The sequence below is a fragment of the Microtus pennsylvanicus genome, chromosome 7 (assembly GCF_037038515.1).
Source record: "Microtus pennsylvanicus isolate mMicPen1 chromosome 7, mMicPen1.hap1, whole genome shotgun sequence".
Classification (NCBI taxonomy): domain Eukaryota; kingdom Metazoa; phylum Chordata; class Mammalia; order Rodentia; family Cricetidae; genus Microtus; species Microtus pennsylvanicus.
Window position 1 is genome coordinate 20,831,952 of NC_134585.1, and position 21,239 is coordinate 20,853,190.

The following is a 21,239-nucleotide window of genomic DNA, read 5'->3' on the forward strand; positions in this document are numbered from 1 at the left end:
TGAAAGTCCATGATGAAGGTGTCAGCAGGTTCCCACCCCCACCCCCACCCCAGGACTGTTTCCTAGGCTTGCTTTCTAATAGCCACCTCCTTGCTGTGTGTTCCCACGGTCTTTGCTTTGCTTTCTGTATTCTGGTCCTGTCTTTGTTCTTGTAAAGTGCAGAATCATAACAGGTTAGGGTCTTGGGACCTCGCTGTACTTTACCTCCTCAAAGAACCTGTAGCCACTTTCTGGCATAGTGAGTGAAAGGATTTCAACACAGGAATTTGTCAGGGAAGAGTATAATGTGATCCACAGCTGTTTTTCTTTTTAACTCATTTTTATCTTCTGTGTATAGATGTTTTGCCTACATGTGTGCCTCTGTACCATGTGATTGTGTGGTGCCTAGAGAGGCCAGATAAGGTGTCTGATCTTTTGAAAATCGAGCTACAGATGGGTGTGAGCCACCGTGTGAGTGCTGGGAACCAAATTCAGATCTTCTGCTAGAGCAGCCAGTGCTCTTAACTGCTGAGTCACTGCTCCAGCTCCTTGTTTTAGTTTCCCAAGACAGTGTCTTAGTCACTGTTCTATTGCTGTGAAGAGACACCAGGACCATGGCAACTCTTATGAAGAAAAAAAAACACATTTAATTGTGGGCTTGCTTCCAGTTTAAGAGATTAGTTCATTATCGTCACGGCAAGGAGCATGTGGCATGGAGGCAGAAAAAGTAATAGTTGAGAGTACATTCTGACCTGGAGAGAAAGAGAGAGACAGAGATACAGAGAGAGAGAGACAGAGGGAGAGAGAGAGACAGAGAGAGACAGAGATACAGAGAGAAAGACAGAGATACAGAGAGAGACAGAGATACAGAGAGAGACAGAGATACAGAGAGAGAGACAGAGGGAGAGGGAGGGAGGGAGAGAGAGAGACAGAGAAACAGAGAGAAGATTTTTGAAACCTCAAAGCCCACCTGCAGCGAGCCACAACACCTAAATTCTTTCCAGGTAAAGCCACTCCCTGATGACTAAGCTTTCAACTGCACAAACCTGTGGTGCCATTATCATTCAGACCACCATAGGCAGTCTAACTCTGTAACCCTAGCTGTCCTGAAACTTAGTGTGTAGCCTAGGTTATCCCCCTCTTCCTGGCACTGGACCTGTTTCAGCCTGCAAATGCTGGGATTACCGGTGCTAGGAATCATGCCCAGCCCCTAATAGCATTTCTTTCTTTTGAATTATTATTAAAAAGTCTTTTGAACTGGGAATTGAGAGCAATTGGTACAGTGTCTACTTAGTATCCATAATTAAATAAACCAGGTATGGTGCCACATGTCAGTATTCCCAGGACTTGAGAAATAGAGACAAGATAATCAATCAGTTCAAGGTTGTCTTAGCCTATTTACCAAGTTCAGGGATAGCCTGGGCTACATCAAAACATAGCTCAAAAAATAAATTAAAAAATCCTTTATATTATCAGTGGGTATGGACCTATTCTCAAAGAGAGAGGGCCGAGGGGAAATAACCCCTTCTAAACTAAAAGCAATTTTATTGATGACATTGTTATGAAATACTTCGCTTAGTTAATAACATAAAAAAGTACTTCTGAGTATTTATTGCAGGAACCTCCTCAACTTTCACTACCACAGTTATCCCAGCCTCCGTGTTCTTCTCACCGTCTCTGTGAAACAGCAGTAATCTTTGTGCCATGGAAGCCAGAGCCATCTCTCAAGGTTCTCTCTGTGTAACCGCGTGACCCCCTGCTCCTCGTTACCTAACTGCAGAAACTCCGCTGGCAGTCTAACATGTAAGCCCGTGGCATGGCATGTAATGTGGCCCTTGACCAGTGTGCGGGGATGTGTCCATGTACTTGAACTTAGAGCCTTGGCTCCAGATACCACGCTACTCTCTTCTCAGAGGACATTCTCAAATTGCCTTGTTGGTTTGGTTTTTTTACTTTGTTTTTCACAACTGTTAAAAACAACAACAACAACAAACTTAAGACTCGACTGCACGATACACCACATTTTAACTTGGTTTTATCTCCAAGTAGTCACAAGATGGACCCTCTGGGAGTTAAGTAATGAACATCACGAAGTAGTACAAGTGTGGATCCCCGGGAGGTGTGAAATGGTTCAACGGCCAAAGGTGCTTTCAGTTAAGACCAAGGACCTGCTTCCAGAACTCAAGACCCACAGAGTAGAAGGAGAGACCTGACTGTAAAAAGTTGTCCCCTGACTCCCATGTTCATGAGTGTGCATGTGTGCATCCACAGACATACATATACACACACAGTTAATGGATTGGAATTTTTTTTCAACATCTATTGATACTTTTTGTTTTTGTAGTTGGTGGTGGTTGATTGGTTGGCTGGGTTTATGTTTTGCTTAGTTTAATCTTTTAAATTTTTTTTGAGACAAGGTCTTGTGTAGCCCAAACTGGCCTCAAAATTGCTATGTAGCTAAGGTCGACGAAGTCCCAAGCCTCCTGCTGTAGCTTTCTGAGTGCTAGGATTATAAACTTGTACCAACAGACCCAGCACAGCTTCTTTTGGAAAAGTAGAAAGTGTTATACCCAAATCCACAAAGTCCCCCAAAAGCCAACAAGAAGACCGAATCCCATATGTAAAAGCAAAGAGCCTTTATATTATGTAAGTTTGCAAACTCGGTCTCTCCGCATGTTCAACGTATTGGAATAAACGGAGAGCCCCGAGCTCAGTTAGAGTTGGGTTTTATAGTAGTAAAGGTGGGAGTGAGGGGTTTTGGAGGTTCAGGACCCCTGATTGGCTGACATTTATCTAGGGGTGTTCTGGTGAGTGTGTGCTGGCAGGTGATCCTGTCTACAGCAGTTGGAAAGTTTGGCATTTCTTTTGGATGGTGTGCTCTTGGGTGGTGCTCCGGTAATCTCAGTTTATGGTCCTTCCTGCAACCAGGTATTGCTTCAAGGTAAATTGCTGATACTCAGGCCTCCATTAAACTTATCAATGGCTGAGTCCAACTCTGGCAGGTGATAATGGTTGGCAGTAAAGAACTTCCTTTGGCAGAAGGAGAGAGAGCACGAGCAAGGAACTCAGGACCGCGAGGGGTGCACCCACACACTGAGACAATGGGGATGTTCTATCGGGAACTCACCAAGGCCAGCTGGACTGGGTCTGAAAAAGCCTGGGATAAAACCGGACTCGCTGAACATAGCGGACAATGAGGACTGCTGAGAAGTCAAGAACAATGGCACTGGGTTTTGATCCTACTGCACGTACTGGCTTTGGGGGAGCCTAGGCTGTTTGGATGTTCACCTTACTAGACCTGGAAGGAGGTGGGAGGTCCTTGGACTCCCCACAGGGCAGGGAACCCGGTCTGCTCTTTGGGCTGATGAGAGAGGGGGAGTTGATTGGGGGAGGAGGAGGCGGAGAAGAGACAGAAATCTTTAATTAATAAATAAATAAAAGAAAGAAAACAAAAAAAAAGAACTTCCTTTGGGTGATCTGTTCATATTTAGCTTATCATGGCTGGCTCCTACAGAAAGGTTTGTCCTAAAGCATGTCTTAGGAGAGGGGAGGGCATGAGAGAACATGAGACAGGTGTAGATGCATTTGAGACCAACTTCACCTTAAAGAGTTCTCAGTCAGGGATACATAATGAGATCCTATCTTCAAAAAAATAAAAAAGAAAGAAGAAAGAAAAAAGAAAGGAAAGGAAAAGGATTAAAAAAGACTAATATCCAGAAATAAATAAACCACTGACATTTTTTTAAGCTTGAAATCATGTTTATTTAGTGTCAGGAGAGGTGGGGTGATGAGAGGGTACCCACTGTGTGTAGAAATCAGAAGACAATTTTCAGGAATTGGTTCTCTCCTTCTACTGTGTAGGACCAGGGACTAAACTCAGGTCTTTAGCAGCCAGGGTCTTTCTCCACGGAGCCGTCTCATAACACAGCATCGTTATTTTTAAGGGCAGATACTGATTAGAGTTTGAAAACTGAATTCTTGCAAATTTAACATAGAACTGATAGGGACTGAGCTGTAGTGAGCAGAAGGCCATGGTGTTCTAGGAGATAAATTACAGTTGCCATATTAAAATAATGAAAATGTTAGACCAAGAAAAATGCAATGCTCCCCGCATTGCTTTGTCAAAATCTATGTACAGACTAAGAAATCAAACAAAGAGTGTTCATTAAACATGAAAGCAAATCAAGATGCTGTGTGTTCCCCCACAACCAACTTCATCTGTTCAACTTTTTTTAGGGGAGCAGGGGCCAGCAGGGGCTGGCCTAGAACTCTCTGTGTAGATCCTGCTGACTTCTAACTCACAGATCCAGTGTATGGGTGTGCATAGATGCCCACGGTGTGCCTGTGGAGGTCCGAGGACAGCTCTGGGAAGTTCATTTCCTCCTTCCACTGAGAGGGTTCTGAGGACCAAACCTGGGTCATCGGGTTTGGCAGGAAGCCACCTTTAACTGCTGAGCCATCTCACTGGGTCAAACCATTATCTTTTTGTTTGTTTGTTTGTTTGTTTTTGAGACAGGATTTCTCTGAGTAACTTTAGAGACTGTCCTGGAACTTGTCCTGTAGACCAGACTGGCCTTGAACTCACAGAGATCTGCCTGTCTCTGCCTCCCAAGTGCTGGGGTAAATGTGTGCGCCACCACGGCCCGGCTTCCATTTATCATTTTTAAAATGAGAAATAAATTGTTAGAAAACTTTATCAAGCCCATGAAGATGCTTGGACATAATATCTTTAGCGGAAAAGACAAGACCTCAGAGAAGACGGAACATAGTATTTTACGTGTTATCATCTGAGCAGTGTTTCCTGTTTAGATCGCAACCTTTTTGATTGGAGAGACCAATGGCGGCCACAATTAGTACCTCTAGTGCCCAACAGAAAATTGTATTCACGTCCCTTTTCACTGACAAACTGAGTAAACAAATCCTTTCATTATCTAAAATCCGAGTCTAAGCCGGAATTTCTTAGGTTTGCCTTTGGGTCTGTAGGTATGGAGACACCCGTGTGCCTTCTGAGGAACAGGGTCTCACTTACTGCCGCGGAGCAGAGTGGAGGCTTGACGAATGCCCGGTTACCAGGGTTTCACCAGTTAACACAGGTCTGCTTCCTTCACTGGTGCGTTTCAGTGACCCTGGGCCATCTAGTAAATATTTATTTGACAAACATGACGCAGAAACCCGACTACTGGCAGGTACAGCAAAAATTCAGTGGGAAAAGTTTGCTTTCATCTCTAGAGTTCAGGATCAAATTCAGATCAAAATGAGCATTATTCTGAAAGGGTTTCTGCTTGGTTTTTGTTGTTATTTTGCCTTAGTTTCGTTTTAGTTTTTTTTGTGCTGGACTTGAACCTAGGACTTGACATTTGCTACCAAGCCCCTGAAAGACATATATTAAGACGTTACATACATTGATACTACAGTGAAGCAGCTCAGTTCCCCAGATATGGGGTGGGGGAGGAGAAGGGAGACAAGCTGGAAACAAACAAGTGAGGCTCACAGGAGAAAATAGCTCCTCCGAGGGGAGCCGCATGCTTTGATACCCATGGCAGCCGCATGAGGAAGCAGCCTAAAATTAGCAGGATGGGCAAGCCCAGGAGGGAAAGCCAGGCAGACTTCTTTCTCCGCCTTCAACTAGTGAGGAGTTCCCAAAGGAACCCCCTTAGCCTCTGCAGCCTCTGCTGGTGACAGGTAGGGCCCCCATTGGGGGAGGGGGAAGCAATTTCTCCCTCCCTTCCTTCCTCCACCCCCCATTCTTCCTTCCTATTGTGTTTTCGTTTGTTTGTTTGTTTGTTTTGTTTCTGAGACAGGGTCTCACTATGTAACTCAGACTGATGTCAAACTTGTCATCTGCTTACCTCAGCCTCCTGAATGGTGGGATTATAGGTGTGGGCTATCATACACACACACACACACAGAGAGAGAGAGAGAGAGAGAGAGAGAGAGAGAGAGAGAGAGAGAGAGAGACAGAGAGAGAGACAGAGAGAGAGAGAGAGACAGAGAGAGAGAGAGAGACAGAGAGAGAGAGAGAGAGAGAGAGAGAGAATTTCTTAGGAGGCCATCCAGAGAATTGAAAGATTCGCTATTAACAATGAATAATGCTTCCAATAATCTAGCTATTAAGAGCTCTATAATAGAAATCTCATATCCATCCTTACCCATTACATTCACCCAAACTAGCTTCCACTGTTTGAACTGGGGCTCTCTAGCATATGGTACACTGCCTTCTTAAGTGTTACAGATGCCTTGGGAAATTAGCAAAGCCTGCGGAGAGAGGACAGTGGAAGGTGCCGCTGATGGATGAGAGGAAGGGAGGAGATAATGCAGAGCCAGAAAGATTGACGTGATGCAGACAAGACCAGCGGGCGGGCAACAGGGGGCTTTTTCCATGGTTGAAATACAGAATAGTTGAGCTGATTGAGAACAGATGACAGGGTCCTGGGAAGAGCTAGGATGTTATCGACTATTATTTCATAAAGGATTAGCAGTTGGGCAGTGATAGCTGCTGTCAGTGGGAGCTCCAGCACTTGGGAGGTGGGCATAGAAGGATCAGGAGTTCAAGTCAGCCTGGGCTACATGAGTCCCTGTCAAGGAAGGAAGAAAGGAAAGGAGGGTGGGAGGGAGAGAGGGAAGGAAGGAGAGAGGGAGGGAAGAGAGCGAACAATTCTCAGTCAAGACACTAGCCATTCACTCTCCGTTGACTGGTTGGTTTGGAGACAGGGTTTCATGTTGGCCTCAAACTCTTGCTCCTTCTGCCCAGCCTGTCAAGCCCCGGGAACAAATCGGCCCCTACACCCAGTTTCCGCTCTATTACTCCAGCCGTGGTGATGGTGGTAGAGCTGTAGCCCAGATCTCCAGCACGTTAAGGCAGATGGTCTTCCACCGCTGCCCCCCAGCTCCTCTCCATTGAAACGCAGCCTTCTGTCTCCTCTTCTGGAATTCATTTTCATATGTCTTATTTCTTTTTTTAAAAGTTAAAAATCTTCCCTGATGTTAAAACTTTCAAGGGAAAGTGGAAAAGATCTTCCCATGTTTAACCTGAAGGGATTGAACGAAGGAATAACAGACATTCAGAACTAACATAGTAATAACTTTATTGGGATATAGTGCACATAGCATCCAATCACCCACATAGTGTATTCATCTCAATGGATTTGGGAGTATTTGCAGGACTGTGCAGGCTGCAACCACGGCTGAGCAGATTTAGAACACCTCACCTGTCCCCGCCAGCCCTTTTCCCTCCGCAAACCTGTGATGCACAGCCCAGGCAACCACTGACTTCCTCTTTGCTTCTGTAAAATTTGACTATTCTGGCATTTCATGTAAGTGTACTCTTGATATAGTCTTCTGTGTTTTCTTTTTTAAGATAATCCTCTGTCATTGAAGTGTTAGCTGTTGGTTTTGCCGTCACTTCCACCGTCTGCTCACAGTGAGCATCTATTGGTCTAAGATTACTCACTGTGAAGTGGTCTAATGTTGTATGGTTTTCACCAGTGTTATGTAGTGATGATGACTTTATTTATTTATTTATTTATTTATTTCGAGACAGGGTTTCTCTGTGTAGCTTTGAAGCCTGCCCTGGCACTCTGTTGACCAGGCTGGCCTTGAACTCAGAGAGAATCCTCCTGCCTCTGCCTTCCAAGTGCTGGGATTAAAAGCATGCGCCACCACTGCCTGACTGTAGTCATGATGATTTTTAGTTATGATATTTATGATATATGTATATGTGTGTATGTATATATATGTGTGTGTGTGTTTTGCCAGCATGTATATGTCTTTGCATCACATTTTTGCAGTGCCTGCAGAAGCCAGAAGAGGTATCGAGTCCCTCGAAACTGTAGTTACAAATGGGGGGTGCAGGGAATTAAACCCAGGTCTTTTAGAAGAACAGTCAGTGCTCTTAGCTACTGAGTCATCTTCCAGGCCCAATGTTGATTGGTGTTTAAAGATCGTCTAAGTAAGACCTGATAGAATGGCACGTGTCTATTTAGGACAACATGGGAGAGCACACAGGTGTACATTCTAAGGTTATGCATTCTGTTCGTTTTTTTCCTGAGACAGGGTTTCTCTGTGTAGCCTTGGCTGTCCGGGAACTTGCTCTGTTGACCAGGCTGGCCTGGAAATCACAGAGATCTGCCTGACTCTGCCTCCCCAGTGCTGGGGTTAAAGGTATATGCCACGACTACCAACTGGCTTCTCCTTTCAATATTAGATATCTAATCATAATATAAAACCTACAAAGCAGATTAGAAGACAGCATTAACACAACAGCAGAGTGCTTTAAACAGTAAGTAACTGTTTATTAAAACAGGAAGGAAGATAGAGTTGTAGATACGCACTTAATACAGCTATGACATTGTTTCATAAAATCTGTGGGAGCAGCTTCATGTTCCGGACCAGAAGCACCAATTGTAATGTCAAGTTTGAACTAATATCAACTACCACCTGGTACCTGGCTTACTTTCTTGGGTTCCCAATTTATCAGCAGTTCTAGATTAGGAATATTAATAGTGTGGGGGCTGGAGAGATGGCTCTGTGGGTAAGAGTGCTTACTGTACAGGAATGAGGCCCCAAGTGTAGACCCCAGCACTTGGAAAAGGCTGTGTTATGAGTGCCTGCAACCCTAGCACTGGGAGGGTGGAGACAGGAGGATGGTTGGCGCTTGCTGGCCATCAGCCAGCTCCCAGTTCATTGAGAGACCCTTTTTCAAAGGGGTAAGGTAAAGAGTGTTAGAGCAGGGCACCCAGTGTCCTCCTCTGGCTTTTACACGCGTTCTGCATAGTCATGCACATCCTCACACATGGCATCATATGCAACACACACACACACACACACACACACGGAATCATTAGGATTGTAGGCAAAATGCTATGTCCGTTGTTTATACTGTGGAATTATTTTACTGCAGGGTCTCCCAGACGCACCTGTCTTGGAGGTGTTTATCTCATGCTAAATATGACACGCTGAATCACAGGGTTGGGTTTTAGGGCAGTCCACTTAGTTGACTGTCATAGATCTCGTATCTTATAATTACCTTGATGAAATTAGCAGGTTCTACTGTCTGGCATCCAGCTTTCCAAGCTCAGACTCATAAACGTTGTCCCCCCCCCCCACACACACACCAAAAAAAAAAAACCTCAAAGTAATTCTTTTTCATTACTGAAGATTGAACCCAGGGCCTTATTCGTGTGTATTCCACCAGCTAGAGTTATAATTTGTTAATTTATTTTTCTATTTGTTTGTTGTGTTTGTTTTTGGAGACAGGACCTCACTATGTAGCCCTGGTTGGCCTGAACTCATTAGGTAGACCAGGCAGGCCTTGAATTCACAAGACATCTTCCTGCTTCTGCCTCCTGGGTGCTAGAACTAAACGAAAGTGCTGCTCCAATTTGCTGATTCACAAAGAGACAAAAAGGTTTTAAAGGAAAACAAATGGCAGCTTTTCTTACCAACTTATTTTTTTTCTTCATAAAGAAACCCAAAGCCAGGGTGCTGCTGGGCGGGCAAAGATGAATCGCTGATCGCGGCCTATGGAGCAGCGCGGCTGGTTTTGGACTCTCAGCTCCTCTGTCTGGAGCAGTTCCCTATTAGGATATAGCAGCACAGAGCTGAGGATATCTGCACAATTAGATGAATGGATATATATCCCACCACTCGGGCTACAACCCAAACATTATTCTCTTCCCTCCTTGTGTCCTTGAGACTTTGGGGACAGGATTAGGACAATTTTTTTTAAATATCTTTATAAAAATTCTACACACACAGTTGGGTGTGGTGGTGCATGCCTTTAGTCCCAGCACTCGGGAGGCAGAGGCAGGAAGATCTCTGAGTTCCAGGCCAGCCTGGTCTACAGTTCTGTTACACTGAGAAAACCTGACTCCAAAAACCAAACCAAACAAAAATAAAAATCCTATACCCATATAAGAAGCATTATTAATAAATAATTATTAATAGGGTTCCACTATATAACTCAGGCTGTCCTGAACTGGAAAATTCTCCTGTTTCAGCCTTCGGAGTTTTGAGATTACAGGTAATTGCCACTACTCCTGGCTTTAGAAACTTTTAAAAAGTACAGTTAGATTGAGGAGAGGGCTTGATAAAGAGCTTGTTGTACAAACATGAAGACTTGAGTTCTGAATCACAGCTACATAAAAACAGCATAAACAGCCACCTAAATGATACAACTAATAGAAAGCCAGAGATAGCCTAGACCCTGAAACCCAGTGAGTATGGTGGTGAACTTGGTTCAGAGATAGGTAAATACTGTCCACAGAGCAAACGATATGTCCAGTGATAACTCAAGCATGTCACTGAATGCATGTGGACACGGTTCACTGAAACTTGGAGATAAACAATGGCCTATGCAAATCACTTCATACTCCAATGATTTCTAGTACCGAGATGCCATGTCTACGTGACAGTTTGCCAATGGTAAAGCATGTGCATCAAAGCAAATCTACTGCCAGGGTTTGGATGAGAAATAGACCAGACAAAAAAGGAATCATTTTTCAAATAAAACATTTTCTTTTTCATATTTTTTTTGAGACATAGTTTCTCTCTACAGCCTGGCTGTTCTAGAACTTTCTGTATAGACCAGGATGGCCTTGAACTCACAGATCTGTAAACAGAGACTGCTCTTTCATTTCCCAAATAATCACACAGAAACTATATTAAGCACAATACATCGCTTAGATGTATTCCTAGCTAGCTCTTACATCTCAAATTAACCCATTTCTACTATTTTATATTTTACCAGGAGGCTCGTGGCTTGTTACCTCACATCTTGCTTCTTGGGCAGCTACATGGCATCTGCCTGAGTCTGCCTTCTTTCTCCCTACGTTCAGTTTAGTTTTCCCACCTAGCTTTATTCTGCTCTGCCATAGGCCAAAGCAACTTCTTTTTTTACCAATAGTAGTAACACATATTCATAGCATACAGAGGGGAATCCCACATCAGAGATTCACCTGCCTCTGCCTCCCAAGTCCTGGAATTAAAGACGTGTGCCACCACCACCTGGCAAATAAAATGTTTTATCGGGATTGAAGCTATGTCTCAGTGCTACCGTCCTTGCCTAGTGTATACTAATCCCTTGGTTTCTATCCCCCGTATCACAAGTAAGCAAACAATAAACGTAGTGCTAGCTCTTCAACCTTTAAATAATGGGTCTTCTTAATTGTTTTATTTTTGTCTCTTCCTATTGTGCCCATGCATGTGTGTATGCACATGCAGACTGTGATACACTGTGGAAGTCAGAGGACAGCTCTCAGGAGTAAGTTCTTGCCTCCCACCTTTTGGAAGCAGGGTTCCTCTGCTTCTTTTGCTGTTTATTTTTTTTTTTATCATTAGTGTGTGGGCAAATGCACACACATGGACACAGCATTCTTCTGCCTTTCTTGGGAGTTTCTTTTGCTTCTGCTCTGCTGTATATTAGAGGCTAGCTGGCTGGTCATCTTCCAGACGGTTCTCCCGTCCCCACCTCCCATTCTGCTGTGGCAGGGCTGGGACTACAAGTTTGTGTCAGCACCCTTGACCTTTATACATGGGCTCTGGGTGTTGGGATGAAACCAGGTGGTCAGGCTTGCTTTGCAAGTGTTTACCATCTTGCTGATCTGGTAATAGTCTTAGAACTCTACTGTACTGTATTTGACATCTGTTCCAGTTGACTGACATTGTCTTTTGGGGGCTCTTGTTTGGGAGGCATTAATATGTATCAACCTTAGTCTTTTTTTTTTCTTTTTCAAGACAGGGTTTCTCTGTAGCTTTGGAGCCTGTCCTGGAACTCACTCTGTAGACCAGGCTGGCCCCGAACTCACAGAGATCCACCTGCCTCTGCCTCCTGAGTGCTGGTCAACCTTAGTATTTTGGACAATTCAAGACCATGGAAAAATGAAGATATCCCCCCACTTTCCCAGGTTTCTCCCCTGGAAATCATTTAAACTAAAGAATAGTTCTGTGAGCCTGTGTTGACTGCTACCCTCAGACAGACATCCTTTATTTAGGTTAAATGAGGAATAAGATACTCACTGATACTGTCGGTTACTTTCTTGTCATAAAGCACATGCCATAGACTGATACACTGCTCTGATATTTGTCGCCAGTCTATTTGGCTGCACAGGTCTTGTTTGATACCTGGCCCGTCAGATCAAATTATAATCTAAAGGCTTTAGCTATGTTTAGCCCCTCGGCCGTGGGTCAGTTGACAATCCAGAATTCAGAAGCAGACGTTTCCAGAGCACAGAAACTAGAGAGGAACATTTTTTCTGTGTATCTCTGGCATGAGTCTGAGCTCCGCTGATCATGATGGGTCCCGCGCGAGGTTTTAGTGACCTGACTCACTTGTTTCATAAACGGCTCCCCACGTTACAGAAACTCATCACTCTGGGCACTAACTGGCATTCTCGTTGTCAGCCCCAGGACCGACGCCAAGGCCTGAATCAGTCCGGAAACCCGAACTGCGGCAGGGCCTGAGTCATCGGTCGAGGCGGCCCATTCAGCCTTTGGCCTTTCTTCAAGTTTATGGCTCGGCACAGCTGTGTAACTTCACTACCTGTGACTTTACAAAGCAGGCCAGATGATGCTTATCTCACTTTTTGTTTCTGTTTTTACTTTAATAATTTTAGTGGCAGAGCCCTGCTCTAGAGTCGTGGCTAGCCCGAAACTCACACTGTGGCCCAGACTGCCCCCGAACTTGCGACAGTCCTCTTGCTTCTGCTTCCGGAGTGCTGGGATTACAGACGTACGCTGCTAATGCCTGTCTTAAGAGACACTTTTATAACCTTAGTGATGCTTAACATTATTGTTCTCATGTGAGGGACCAGGTATCGATCTGCGTGTTAATAATTGGCACAGAATTCCTATGGTGGTGGTTCTCACTACTTCCTCTTTAAAGTTTATTTGTCTATTTATTAACGTCTTTACTCACTTATTTGTTTCTACAGGGCCTCAATGTGTTGCTCAGACTGGTCTCAAACTCTGGGTTCAAATGCTCATCCCACCTCAGCTTCCAGAATGTTGGGACTTTAGGGGCCAACCACAGAACTTGGCTTCCCATTTGTAGAAATGAGTAAACAGATCCATAACATCAAGAGACTTCGGCTGGGTGGTGGCGCACGCCTTTAATCCCAGCACTCGGGAGGTAGAGGCAGGTGGAACTCTGTGAGTTCGAGACCAGCCTGGTCTACAGAGCTAGTTCCAGGACAGGCTCCAAAGCCACAGAGAAACCCTGTCTCAAAAAACAAAAAACAAAACAAAATAAACAAACAAAAAAAAAGAGACTTCATAACTTGCTAAAGGTTTCTCAGACTATTAATGATGGAGTTAGAATCTGACTCGAAATTCAATTACATTCTGCCTAGTTATAGTGCTGACTTGATTTCTTCTCTTACCACCTTCTGTGAACCTGATTTCTCCGTGTATATGCGTGGGATGCATGACTGTGTGCAGGTGTGAGTTCATGCGTGTGCATTTTCATGTGGAGGCCGGTTGACAACTTCAGGTGGTGTTCCCTTTCTTTGTTTTTTATTTTTGTTTGTTTGTTTCTTTTTGTAGACCAGGCTGGTCTCAAACTCACTGAGTTACGCCTGCCTCTGCCTCCCAAGTGCTTAGGAAGCAGAAGCACAAAGATTGGTTGTTCCACATCAGCCTGGGCTGTATAGTGAGACCCTGTCCCTAAAACAGCAACGGAAAAAAATCTAGATTTCTACAATGATGTTTATCTTATCTATTGTGGTTTTTTTTTTCTGTTTTTCTTCCTAAGCACTGGTTTACAAGTGTGCACCTCTGCACATGGCTTAAAACAAACACCTTTAAGGACCTAAAAGTCCTGAATGATGAACACAAATTAAATGTAAGAAATAATGTATGACTTTAGTTGGGTGGTGGTGGCTCACGCCTTTAATCCCAGCACTTGGGAGGCAGAGGCAGGCAGATCTCAGTGAGTTCGATGTCAGCCTGGTCTACAAAGTGAGTACCAGTACAGCCAGGACTTTTACATAGAGAAACCCTGTCTTGAAAAACCAAATTTAATATTACCCAGGCTTAGAAAGAGTCTCTGCTCTCCACTTTCTAATGGCGAAGAGAAAACAGCGTTAGATTAAAATAAGAACTTGTTCTTCTACTCCATCCTGACATAAGTATAGTGAGTAGCCGTCAGACAGGTGTCTTCTTTATGTTGTCATAGCAACTTAATTCTTTTCGCTTACTGTCTGCTTTTAATTTTCTGTCTTACAATATAACTCAAGCTGGCCTGGAACTCACTATGTAGCCCAGGCTGGCCTTGAAACCTTGAACTCTAAGTGCTGGGCTTACAGTGTGAGCCCCCACGACTGGTCTCCAAAATTAACAAGCTGGACAAGGCTAGTCTGCATAGTGAGTTCCAAACAAGCAAAGGCTACATAGCAAGATCCTGTCCCAAGAAAATAAAAAAAGAAAAGGGGAAAAAAAGGAAATAAATAGATTTTAAAAATAAGTAAACAAATCTAATTCTCCATTTAGAGATGGGGCTTTCCCATAGTAGCCAAGAAATATATTTTTGATGGGATAAATGGTCTTTAAAGTACAGTTCGTGAAGCAGTTCTATTTCTTTCAATGGATAAAATAAACCAGTCTAATTCTCACCATTTTCATAGCTCTGTAAAATAATGTTTATAGCAATTCCTATCTAAAGATATGAAATAATCTTTCAATGTTTCTTTCAGTTGCTTGTTCTTGTCAGTGTCGCCCCAGATCTCTCTGGCTCTCGTTTATAGCTCGGTCAGGTCCAGGGTGTTCCCCCAGAGAAGATCTCCCTAGTCGGATGAGCAGTGACCACAGGACTCGGCGTTTCACTGCTGGCGTGTCCTCACACACGGCCCTGGTTGTCACAACTTTCCTAGTAATCACGTGAAGACCAACTGCAAGGACAGTGCACTTCGGCTACTTTTACTTGTATTCCTTTGTTTATAGGATGAACCCGACCGTATTGCCCAAGCTGCTTTCCAACCCTGGCCCCAAGCTCTCCTCCTGCCTCAGCCTCCCAAATAACTGGGGCTACAAAAGTTTGAGCACGGCCCCCAGTTCCTTGTTATAATGGCATTATGTTGGAAATAACTTAGAAGGGTAAAACGCTAAGGCTGTGTCTACTTGAAAGACTGGAGGGGGAGTAACAGCATTCCGTGCTTGAGTGTCCTGTGCCTCCTAATCTGCAGACAGATACAGAGAGCTGTTGATTGTTGTTGTTGCTTCAATTCAAGTTGTTTCTCTGACAAGCAAGAGTGACTGAAGCATCTGGATTTCAAAGGAGTCGGGAGACCTTTGGAGGGAGTTGGTAGCCATCATGATCCAACATCACCAGACGCTTCCTTGTTATTCTACTCTGCCAAAGTTCCCCCAAGCCCAAACTGACTCCTGAATGTATTCCTAACCAGTGTGGATGCCTCTGAAAGGTGGTTTGCTGGCGTAGAGAAGAGCTTGGGCTTTGGCGTCGAACAGACTTGGGTGTGAATCACATCCCTGCGTGGCTTTGTACAGAGTTCTTCTCTGATCTTTTGCTTCTTCCTCTATAAAAAGAAAATAATGGCATAGTACATCTTAAGTGATCTTTTTCAGACCCTTGAATCTGCAAAAAAAACATAGAGGCATGTAATTGGTTTCTCAGGTTCATCTTCTATAAAATAGGGATAATGACCTGCACTTCCCGAGTTGTATTAAACCTTTATATTAACTAAGGCAACAAAAACAAAGCTTGGCTGTTGTGCTGGGATCGCAGCATCATGCACAGAGCTAAGAAACACATTCTTTTTCTCTGCATTTTAGAGAGTAAATACAATCGGGAGTTAGAAACTAACACTGAGATCTTGATATATATTAGTGTATATTATATGTTTTAATTTATATTAATTTAATTATATTCTTTTGGTTTGGTTTGTTTTTGTTTTTGGTGTTTTTTTTGAGATAGTGTTTCTCTGTGTAGCCCTGGCTGTCCTGGAACTCACTCTGTAGATCAGGCTGGCCTTGAACACACAGAGATTCACCTGCTTCTGCCTCCTGAGTGCTGGGTGTGCACCACCGCTGCCGAGAGTTTTAAATATATTCTTTACTTCTGGACAAATAGAAAGCATGGCTGGAACCCAGGGCTGGACTCCCCAAAACTGAGGCCTGGGACAGGACAGAGTTGCTCTCTTAGGGGCAGGAAGTGCAGAACCCCAAGAGAAGCAGACTGTGGAAGAGAAAATCAAACAGGAAACCAACAGAAAGCCAGGCTTCTCTCTGTGGGATAGAATGAAGTCAAGGGCAGATATAAAGCAAAGGTTGTGGGCAGGTTCAGGAAAACCGATAGCCACTGCGGGAGACTGCAAACACGGGAAGGACCTCCTAGGAGGCATCTTTTGCATGTATCCTTGGGCTTGATGGACATCTAAACCTTTCCCAAAAGCAAGGGTTCTCCTCCTCGAGTTATGCCGGAAACTGGGCAATCACAGGGGCGAGGACACATATAGCTCCCCACTTTGTGGCCTGTGTACAGCAAATATCCAATCATCTCTAGTTCTCTGCTTCATTTGACTTCATTCTTTCTAGCATTTATGGATTAAATATCATAACTATGAGGGATAACTTAGCCACGATTGAGGAGATTTCAGGCCATTTGATCTCTTGTAACACAGAGGAAATGGTAAGCAAATATGTATTGAATTAAGAGAATAATTTAGGACAACTTCCTAATAATTAGGACAACTTAATAATGTATACTTCATTTTCATGATATGCCACAGGCAAATATTTGTCACCCAGCTCCTTTGTGCTATGCTTTGACAATTTAATTGTATGGTTAAAAATTTTTATGGGGAAGCCAGGTATAGTGGCACACACCTTTAATCCCAGTGTTTGGGAGGCAGAGCCAGGCAGATCTCTGGATTCCAGGCCAGCCTAGTCTTACATAGTGAGTTCCAGGACAGCTAGGGCTACACAGTGAGACCATGCCTCAATAAATAAATTAATTAATTAATTAATTAATTAATTTTATTATATATATATATATATATATTATGTGTGGGGAGGGAGCTGGAAACATGGCTCATCCGTTAAGAGGGTTTATTGCTCTTCCAGAGAACCAGAGGACTGTCCCCAGCATCCACAGTGAATGGTTTAAAGTCTCATGGAACTCCAGCTTCAGGGGAATCCAGTGCCCTCTTCCAGCCTTTCAGGCATATGTACACATACACGAACACCCACAAATCTTTTTTAAGAGCATTTTTATATGTCTGATTCTCAAGGAATTTACCTGGGTATATAAATGCAAGTGTCATTCAGCTACATACAAAGAGCAGGGCATGGAGACACACACCTGTGTGGTGCTTAGGAGCTGGAGGCAGGGAGATGAGGGGTTCAGAGCAACAGGCAGCCACTAGCTGTTTCATTGCGTCCTAAGTAAAAGGAACAGTGAGAAAGGAACCGGGAGAGGAGGCAGGGAAAAGCTGGTGGAGGTTTTGGTTGAAGGCAGGATTTGTGCAGAAGGTGAGACCTATTGACACAGGGCCAGGAGGATCGCATTTCTAATTATACCGAGGCCTTTCAGCACGTAACAATTGCCCGTGCATGTGGGACACAGTGTGGCTATTACAATATGTGTTTTCTTCTTACTCTTGACCAGAAATCTGCAATATTGTCGGCAGCTGACAAATAGATTCGCCTCTAGTTCACTGAACACTGCCCTCAGTTTTTGTGTTTAAAGATCTCTGCGACATCATCTGTTTGCATGTCCCTGTTGGTGACACTAGTGACCCTGTCAGCGGCCACATTTTGACTTGAAGTTTACTGCCTCGGCTAGAAGATGAAGGCAAGGAGCTCCAAATGACAGAACAGACGTGGTGATTACCATGGCCCTGGAGGCTGTTTTGACTGGGTTTTAAATAACCCAGCCTTGAATCAGAATGCATGAAGAGCAGTTTGGAGATGAGCAGGGTGGATGAAAAAGCGGAACAAAAAGTGATTTTCTTTTTAGGTCCTTCTCCATTCAGGTATGCTCTCCTTACTTGACAGGGAGTTTATCACGTCCGGAAAACACCAAAGGGAGCTGGGCAGTGGGTGGTGGCGGTCCACCTTTAATCCCAGCATTTGGGAGGCAGAGGCATGCAGATCTCAATGAGTTTGATGCCAGCCTTGTCTACAAAGAGAGTTCCAGGACAATCAGGGCAGTTACAAGGAGAAACCCCATCTCGAAAAACAAAAACAAAACAAAGGAAGGAAGGAAGGAAGGAAGGAAGGAAAAAGGAAATGCCAGATGGATAGACCAGATGCAGAGAAAATGTGAGCTTAGACCAGTGGTCCTCACTCAGCATGTGGGTTGTGACCCTTTTGGGAGTTGAATGATTCTTTCATAGGGGTTGCACATCAGATATCCTGTATATCAGATATTGATGCTACAATTTGTAACAGATTATAACTGTAACAAAATCACAATTATGAAGTAGCTACAAAATAGTTTTACGGTCAGGGTCACCACAACACTAGGCGCTGTATTAAAGGGTTGCAGTGTCAGGGCGGGTGGGAGCCACTGGTTAGATAAAGTTATAAAATACAGATTCCTTTTGCATTCTTCACAGCCAACATTCTCCACACTCTCTCCTTATTCTCTTCCCTTTTCGGCAACAAACTCATCCCATTTGACACATTTACTAATTCCATGATAAGCTACATGAATTACGATGATAATTTCTCAGAATGTGTCTGATTCTTTGCTATTTCAGCCAATTTTATTAAGGTGTGTGTGTGTTAAACTATCTTTCTCTTCTCTTCCTATTTCTGTAAAATAGACACCAAGTCCCTAAGAGTAATGGTTTTCACAACTTCTTTGCCTATCAAAACATAGAAATCAAGATGAGCATTCTCTTTTGGCTTTCATGAGTAGACAGTGGGGACCAATTATAAGAGGACGCATTCTAAACCAGAAGACCAATGTTCGAACGCTCCCAACTGTGCACGCCACTGTTGGGTTACTTTGGGAAAGACACACTTCTTAATTGCCCCAGTATACACCTGTAACATTAAGCCTTGGGATTGCTGGAAATTAAAGGAGAGTAACTCTTGGAGTTAGAAACACTGTTTCCCTTTTCTCCCCTCCTGCTGTCGGTGTTAATGTGTTACTCATATATCTTGAAGAAGAGCACTGAACTTTGATTCTGAGACGACCTTAGCCCAAAAATAGCCTCTGAGTGGGATCACCCAGAGCCTGACATACCAGCACATTCCACGCGAACGCTCTACAGGGAGAACTCAGACCTACCTCTTGCGTGCAAAAATAGAAAATTATTGACTTGTGTGAATGTGCTCAGAAATAACATTTAAATGTCATTTCAAATGAACAATGCTCTTAAATTATTTCGGCAAATTGCTGTAATGAATAGAAACCTGAAAAAGTCCTGGAAGGTTCCCTGCATACCTGTCAGAGCCCTTCCTCTGAGCATCGTTTTGGGCTTGTCTGCAAAGTAAATCACAGCGCAGGCTAAAATCTGGCAGTAGCGAATATTCGAAAGCATCTCTATTCCCCGCCCCCTAAATTTTTTCCTACCTATCATTGGTCTAATCATACTGAAGGATTCCAGAGTACATGTCAATCAGAAACAAACAAGTTTACATAGACTCTCTTTAAGGTATATACTAGAAGAAAAGGCATGTTTCATATTCCGTTAACCTAACTTAGTCTTTTAACAAAAATGTTAAAAGTGGGAGCATTTAATCATTTGCAATGGTTATGAGCATATATTTATTTTTGCTCACGAATGATACATTTCAAACACGTAGAACACGCTTTTCACCTCTTTTGAGGTCCCAGATTCTCCCATGAGGAAAGAATGCATAAAGTGAAGTGCAACCAACATGAAGCTCTCAGCGAAGTTTCTAGTGCACGGCACAGGAATGCTAACTCATTTGTACCAAAATGGTGAGTTAATATCTTTGAGATTACATATCTGATATTAATTATTTTGAAGTTTTGTAACTTAGCGTTACTCACAGAATATTTTAAAGATATGTTTATTCCTTGAGAATTTCATACAATATAGTATGCTCGTTCACCTCCCCTTGCCTAGCTCCTCCTAGGTCTAACCCCCCCCTTTCCTACCCATCCAACTTTGAGTTTTCATCTTTTTCCCACTATGGAGTTCAGTTTGTGTTGCTCAACCGTTCTTAGGTTTGCCCTAGAGAACAGTTTACCTACCAGGGGTCCCACCTCCTTATAGAAAACTGTCTCTTCTCTCCCCACAGCTATCAAATTCCAGTCACACATCAGCTAGCGGTGGGATTTCATTCCCACTTCCCCACCTCCAGGGTGAGATTTTGTCTGGCTCAAGCTTACACAGACCCTGTGTGTGCTGTCGCAGTTGCTGTAGCAGTTGCTGTGAGTTCCAGCATGCAACTGCGCTGCTGCTGCGTCCAAAACAAAAAAACGAAACAAGACAAACACGGCTCCCTTGACGCTACCTATCTCCCACTTCTGACAACCTCTCTGTCTCCTCCTTCACAAAGATTCCGAAGGCTTGTGGGAAGGGGTGTGATATGCATGTCTCCTTTAGGCCTGGCATCCCACTGTCTCTTACTCTCTGTGCGTGGGTCAGCTGAGAGTCTCTGTGTCGACTGGCATCTACTGCGAGGAAAAGCTTCTCTCGTGAGGGATGAGAGATGCCCTAACCTGGAGTCCTGAGCTGAACTCCACCACTCTTTGTTTTGTTGTGGTTTTAATCTTATTTTATATGTATGAGTGTTTTGCCTGCATGTACGTCTATGCAGCATTTACATGTCTGATGCTTGTGGAAGCCAGAAGAGGACAGCAGATCCCCCAGAACTGGAGTTACAGACGGTTGTGAACCATCATGTGGGTGCTGGGAATTGAACCTAGGTCCTCTGCAAGAGCAGCAGGTGCTCCTAACTGCTGACACCTCTTTGTTTTTGTTCTTTCTTTCTTTCTTTTTTTTTAAACCAGAAAGTTTGGCAAGTTGTGGGCCACAAACCAAGTTCAGAAATGTGAAAATGAGAATACACACACATCCTAGAACCAATCGGCTGATTTTGTACTTTATTCCCATCTCATATCAACTGTGAGCAATTGAGGTCATCCCCCAAATAGATACTTGATTTTTTTCATTACATGTATCCATTGTACATGGTCTTGTGTTTCATGAACAGGAAACTTGCCTAATCACTTACCTTTGTGTGTATTTGCATGTGTTTATGTGCACACACATACACACACACACACACGCTCTGCAGATTGAACCTAGGGGCTCATGCATTCTACA

General features: G+C 43.7%; 1 protein-coding gene across 1 annotated transcript in view; it reads left to right on the forward strand.

The window, feature by feature from the left end:
* The first annotated feature begins 5,639 nt into the window (after nucleotides 1–5,639).
* Mypn (myopalladin) overlaps nucleotides 5,640–21,239 on the forward strand; it is a 95,915-nt gene continuing 80,315 nt past the window's right edge. The window contains exon 1 of the mRNA XM_075980101.1: nucleotides 5,640–5,661. The gene's annotated coding sequence lies outside the window, so the exon portion shown is untranslated. The remainder of the gene's footprint in view (nucleotides 5,662–21,239) is intronic.